Here is a 7,388-nt window from a genome sequence, read left to right as displayed (position 1 = left end):
TAGTTTAAGCAATATGTACTGTCACAAAAATGCTTTCTATTTTAAAGCAGAAGCAGTTTTAATTGGGGAGCTGTAATTTTGGAAATGAATGGATGCTTTAAAGCTGAACTACTAAATACAAAGCCCAAATCCATATATGGAAGCTGCAAATCCCTGCAAAAGGATTTGTATTTATGATAATTCAGATCCGAGATTTACACAACTTTGTAACACAACAAAGTATTTTTCTTCTTCTTCCTCGTCCTCCTCTTCTTCCTCGTCCTCCTCTTCTTCCTCTTCCTCTTCTCCCTGGAACAGCTTTCTGGTTCCCACGTTTTATTATATTGAGTACAATTAAATGCATGTGGTCAGAGGTGACATACAGTACAATATACTGCAGCTTCTATTCTCATGTCATGATTCAATTTATATTCTATCTCCCTTTCTCTGATGGGAGACCTTTTGAGTGATCATATATTGCCTGCAGTCTAAGCCGCAAATTCAAATGCTGCAAATTCACTTAGGTCTCGTTCACACCTAGGCGTATTGCATATGCGCGTCTGTCGCGTGTTTTTTTACCGCAATTCGCGGTAAAAAAAGTTGCGCGACCGTCGCGCGTTTCCGAAGGCTACTTGGCTGTATCCCAATGAAAACGCGCAACAAAACGGCCCAAAGTAGTACATGTACCTTTTCAGGCGTGGGCCGTTTTGTAGCGCGTTAGGGATGGGCGGAAATACGCCAAGGTGGGAACGAGACCATTGAATACAATGGGATTTCTATTTTTGAGCGTTTTGTAGAGCGTTCGTCGAGCGTAGAACGCGCTACAAAACGTTCAGGTGTGAACGTTCAGGCCTCGGACCCAACCCCAACCCTGTGACTTGACAATTAAAAGGCAGTAGACTGATGATTTCATCTCTGTCACTCTGCTCTCTCAGCATATTACCTGCACTAAAGCACAACTGATCAGCTCTTTAAAAGATTTCTCCCTTCCCCTATCTGAGCTCTGCTATACAATAGACTGCACAAGGCTGATACCAAGCCACATTCAGGTACTTAACTGCTTACATTTAAAAAAAAAAATCAATTTAATAATGAATACAGAGCTGCATTACTGATAAGGATTTGGTTGTATAGAGCTGAGAGGTGTTAACAATGATGCATGTTGGATATCGTATCCACTAGATCAGTGGCTGTCTATTTACAAAATATAGGGGGCCTGAAATGCATCCCCTGACATCACCAAAGTGGCACAAATAGTATTCATTATATGTAATGCTACAGAGGACTATCATAGACTAAAGATGAGATGATCAAAGGCTGTGCTACAGGGGTGGTTGGAGTCATGTTGTAGGAGACAATCAAAAGCTGGGACATGATACACAGAACTTCTATTAGTGCTCCTTTACACGTCAACCCTCCCACTACGGACGAGCAGCTTGATGAACGGGTCTTCCATAGCCTGTCTAGGGATTTAGCAACCTGGCTGCCCCATTAGCACTTAGTGCCCTCTGTGGCAATCGATAAAGCTGAGATCCAGATGCTGAAGAAACTTTATTGTAGAACTTCAGGGATAGAGAGGTTTAGGACTAGGAACATAGAGGATGGTGTAGACTCTTTTAAGTGGTAGAACAAAGTATCTGCTGCCATCACACACTAGGACCTTTAAGATGAAGTGGCAATCTGTGTTTAGAGCAGCTGGCTAAGCAGTAATTGAATCAGAAGTCAGAAGTCAGACTCTCCAGTTTCAGCAGAGGCTCAATTCTCAGGTTCCTCATACCTGTTGAAGTTACTCTGTCATCTTCATCCTTAGTATCAGTCACTGGGCCCCCAGACTATCACATGGTCTGCCCCGAATATTTATGTCCTCTCCCAGCATGCAGCATGCGCCATTGGCCATAAACCTGCTAGTGCTTGGACAGGGAGACATAGATATTAATAATAATCGCTTATTGGTTGCTCTGCTCTGTGGCAAGGATACACCTAGCAGCAGGCAGATGCAAATGACAACAGATTGATCAGGGGAAACCTAATGAGCATAGACTATTAGATCAGGACTAAGGACTCCTGCTTACAGGGTGCTACACAAGTTTAGACTGAAAGTTAAAGCTTACACCTGGCTACGCATTTTTGCTGATGTCAAAGGTCACTCACACTGAACATATGCTTGCTTTCAGTTCAGTTGGTCGATAATCAACAATATGACAGAATGGTAGTGAACTCACCAGCATATTTTCCATGAGTAAACCACTAAGACTGTGCATTGTCTCATGCACATTTCATTTGGCCTGCAATATCATCGAGAGGCAGGATGCCTTGGGTGGCTGTCAGGCAGCAAGATGTTTGCTGACCAGCCTGACTTTTACAGGCATAGAATTGGTCCCTGACACAGAAGCAAGAAGCATGCTCTGAGAGGGGGCTGACATTTATCATAAGGCTTCCCCCTAAGCCACATTACAGTCATTAAATAAATTCATAGATGCAAACATTTTTAATAATGCCATGTCCTTCTAGTTCCTGTTGAATAACATTTGCCATCTCTGAACCCTCTTGTCTGTCATTAACTGCAACGCACATACTGAATTTACCGTTATCAACACTTTTTTTGATCGGAAAAGCTGATTCAGGTCTGAGTTTATAACTGGTTAATTTTATCCTGGATAAAATTAGCAAATGAGTGTATTTTTAATTGGGCACTTACACAGTATAGCCCTATGCACCTGGGGCACTGAAAACTTCATCCATTATCATTAAGGGTTATGAGCGTTCATGGATTTGCTTAATATGCTGGCAGTGCAATCTGCAAGTGAATAGAAGGAGATATAAATAGAAATCTGATGTTGGCATTTAACAAGCGGGGGGGGGGGGTTGTCCGTTTAACATGCATATTTATTCAGTACTTGAATGACAGATATATCAAGACTCCAAAGGAGAGATAAATTATCTTTGACTTCCACATCGTTTGATGCAGAAATGCCTGTCCTGAGACTACAACTGGACCTCTATCAGATTCCCTGTAGAATTTCTAGATTACCAGCTTGATGTGTATTCATTCCTGTGCCAAGCAGGGTAAGCAACAAATTACCTGAATAGAACATTGGTAAATGAAGTAAGTAAAGGCTAAAATGGTATCAAGGGCAGTGAAATTACTTGCCGCAAACATTTTAAAGGGACACTGCAGCCATAGTTGAAGATTGATCTATGACATGATTAAAGGGGGACACACTTTACCCTTCAGGACTTTTTTTGTTTTCAATTCAGAAATAGCTGTAGTGTACCGGGCTAGCTCACCGGTTAAAAATAGTCTTGATACTGGTAGTCTGTGGTCTGGGATTGTGCTAGGTAGTTATTCTAAATTGAGGCCATGTAAAAAAGAATTTGCTTATTTAGAGTATATTGACAGGTTCCTATGGAAGAAAAAAAACCTACATGCAGTTACTCGCCTCTGTCAGAGCTCTCCGTAAATACCCGGTACTTCTAGGTATAGAGGAGCATGGGACCTTCTTCCAGGATGCAGCACTCTGAATGAGTGGCCAATGACCAGGCCCAACCTGTGTCACCTGACAAAGAGGAGAAAATGGTTAACCTTCTGTTAGCTCCAATTTCATCCAGCACAGAGCTTACACAATGTAATGATGTGTGGCTCCAGTGGAGCAATGGACCAATAGAGAAGCATGCGGAAGGTGAATATCAGAGAGGGGGGCTGTTACAAAAGAACCCGTCACTTTGCCAAAGCAACACATCAGATTTGGTTGCAAGGCCGAAGACCACATAGGCGTTACTAGGCGTAGGCATTACTAGGCGTGCTCTATTTTGTCATATGTGGAGGTTGGCAGGCAGCACTACTGGTTTTAGGACCCTAAAAGAAGTCCTTATGGAAACATGAAAAAAGATAAAGCATACAGTAGGAGTGCCCTTCCACTTGTGAAGGTTCAGAATAACATTTTGTTTGTAATCAACAGGATAAGCCAATAAGTTTTGGGGGTTACAACCATAAGCAAACACTGCTCAATGCTGGGGGAAGTAGGGGTGTAGGCCAGTAACATTCTCTCAGTTGTCTGCATTTCTAGTCCTATACAAACTTCCAAGGCAGGTTTGAATCTGAATGGTAACTGGGAAAGATTTCTTATTAATGATTATTAGAAATGAGCCTGCAGAGTGTGATTCATCATCACCAACAAGTGTTCCATGATCGCTAGATTACCATCAAAAGGAATTGAGGTAGATGAGTGCCGTGCTAAGCATGCAAGCTTTTCCACCTGTAAATCTAGAGGATTTTTTTTTCCAATTCTGAAAACTTAAATATTATTATTCTGTCAAGTTATCTTTTATTCATATTTTTATATATAAAGCAGTTCGTAATTAGCATTTAAATTGGGTGGAAAAAGGGATCATTTTCTTAAACTGGGGTCATCTATAATGGATAGGGCATTTCATGCTTTCGTTTCTGTAGAGAGCATTTCATACATTTTTAATATATATAGAAATGACTAGGATTTTATGTATCTCTTTCTGCGGTACTGAAAAGGAAGTGTGCGTGCGTTCGTGCGTGCTGGGTTTTCCAGCACATCCCACAGATGCTCGATTGGATTGAGATTTTGGAGGCAACACCTTGAACTCGTTGTCATGTTCCTAAAATCGTTCTTTAACCATTTTTTTTGCATTGTGGCAGGGCGCCACTGTAACCAGGGAATACCGTTTCCATGAAGGGGTGTACTTGGTCAGTAACAATGTTTAGGAATGTGTCAAAGTAACATCCACATGAATGTCAGAACCTAAGGTTTCCCAGCAACACATTGCCCAAAGCATCACACTGCCTCCGCTGGCTTGCCTTCTTCCCATAGTGGATCCTGGTTCCATCTCTTCCGCAAGATAAGTGACACACACGAACCCGCCCATCCACATGATGTAAAAGAAAACATGATTCATCAGACCATCTCACCTTCTTCCATTTCGCCATGGTCCACTTCTGATGCTACCATGCCCATTGTAGGCTTTTTTGGTGGTGGACACAGGTCAGCATGCGCACCCTGACTGGTCTGCGGCTACGCAGCCCCATACACAACAAACTGCGATCCTCTCTGTGTTCGGACACCTTTCTGTTGAAACCAGCAATTTTTTTCAGCAATTTGAGCTACGGTAGCTGTTCTATTGGATCAAACTACATGGGCCAGCCACGTGCATCAAATGAGCCTTGGTCACTCATGATCCTGTAACTGGTTCACCACTTTTTCTTCCTTGGACAACTTTTGGTAGGTCCTGACCACTGCAGACCAGAACCATCCTACAAGAGCTGCAGTTTTGGAGTTGCTCTGACCCAGTTGTCTAGCCATCACAATCTGGCCTTTGTGAAAGTTGCTTTTTTGCTTACAACAAAGACAAAATGTTCACTCAATGCCTAATATACCCCCCCCACTGGTCTATCTGCCTAACCCAGGATGATCCAGTAGTTTAAGGAGCTATCGCTTGGGACATTGGAGTAACACCTGAACCTCCAGAGCTGCAGTCATACCTGGTACAGAGAAAACACCGGAACCTGCTGTGTGGGGGTGAAGTCTGTTTCCATGCAGGGGCTGCTAGCTTAAGAGAAGATGTGCTGCTGTTGGGTATTCCTGCCCTTCCTCCTCTGTTCTGCTGTTTGTAATAAAACCTTTAAAAGATATTTAAAGACTCTAGACTGTCATCACCGCAAAAGAAACAACCACTGTAAGTACCCGGGGACAAGGTTTTCTAAGTTGGGAGTCCCACTTGCACTACACAAGGCCCAATTTAGTGGAGGCCCTGCTATGAGCGACTCTATTAGAGTCCCAGACTCACACTTTGTGGAGGCTCAGGCTTCAGTTACCACACAGGTACATGCTGCTTCGGGGGCCTGAAGACAGAAACAACTAAAGTGTTTACCAGAGCTACAGAAGGAAGAGAACATTGTTTCTGCTTTCAGTACAGTTTACAGGAAATTACGAAGACAGAGGGGAATTTATGAAAGAATCTGGAGCAGCTGTGCATGGCAACCAATCAGCATCTCCCCAGTTTGTTCAGTTAGGCCTCGTTCACACCAGATGCAGTGCGTTCCGGACCGGTTCTGGCCAAAACGCACTGCATCGGATTGCGGCCAGCTCACTATGTTATGGGGCAGGTGTTGACGTGGCGGTCCATTGAAGTGAATGGCACCGTAGCCACAAATGCGATCGGCCGCACGGAACGCAAGGCACATTATGCCTGCGGTCCGGTCCGAACAAAATGCTGCAAGCACTATTATGTTCGGACCGGACCACAGGCATAATGTGCCTGGCGTTCCCCTGTGGCCGGAGAGCGTGGCTACGGTGCCATTCACTTCGATGGACCGTCACGCCGCAATGCGATGCAGTGTGTTCTGGCCAGAATCGGGCCGGAACGTACTGCATCTGGTGTGACTCAACCCTTAAGATTTCAAAATGAAAGAGAGAAGCGGATTGGTTGCTGTGCACAGCTGCACTAGTTTTAATAAATTCCCCTTAATGTATTTGTTTTCTTTACATGATGAAAAATGTTCTTCGCCTAAAAAATATAATCTAATGCAGCCCCCACATCTAAGGACTAGTAAGCTGAAATATATAAAACAAAATGTATGTTTCTGTATCCTTTAAAGAGAACCTGACACCAACTTTAGTAAATGCCGAGAAATGCCTTTTTTCCTTCATCTTTTCACATTCAGACTCTGTAAAGTTCATCCAAGCTTGCCTTCTTAGCAACTTACCTAAAAAAAAAGTTCCATCTTTTCTCCCTTGCTCCATATTGATATTTCTATAATCAGTGTATCATTTGTGGGCGCGAGAAGTCGAGCGATTCCTGTAAATATTGTCCGTTAAATGTAATTCCTCTTTTATTCTACTCACGTCTCGTTCTCTAATAATATAGAAGGCTGACAGGGTGGATGCGTGCATATCTTCTTGCGTTGACCTTCCCTGCATGATAAACTGCTGATTTGTTCTTGGACACACGTCTTCGGTTTATTTCAGGTTCAGTCTTTTGCACTGTTGTGGTTTTATATCCGAGGTTTCTAATGATTCTGTGGTACGCTAGTTTGAAATCAAAGAGCAATAGATGGAGAGAGTACACTGCGTACTCTTTCCATATCTCCAAGCTTTGTTGTGTGCAGTGCATGGTGCGCCTTACCTGCCAGAATCCAAATGAATGTTTCAAGTCTCACCCAGCCTTGATATCCAATACTTATCAGCGGTCTTGCTTGCAGTTTACACACTTAGTTTTGTTGGTCTTGTGACCTGGGTCAAGTCTGAGAGGTTACCACATGGATGAAAAAACAATCTTTCTCCCAAATATGATGTATAAGACTGAATTAAATTGATTGGATAAGACAGTCTACCTTCCCCCCCCCCCCCCCCAATCAACTTTCTTTTGTTTTTTTTTTTTTT

This window comes from Nanorana parkeri, unplaced genomic scaffold (assembly GCF_000935625.1).
Source record: "Nanorana parkeri isolate BGI_ZX_2015 unplaced genomic scaffold, ASM93562v1 scaffold2135, whole genome shotgun sequence".
Classification (NCBI taxonomy): Eukaryota; Metazoa; Chordata; class Amphibia; order Anura; family Dicroglossidae; genus Nanorana; species Nanorana parkeri.
This window is presented reverse-complemented; position numbering follows the sequence as displayed.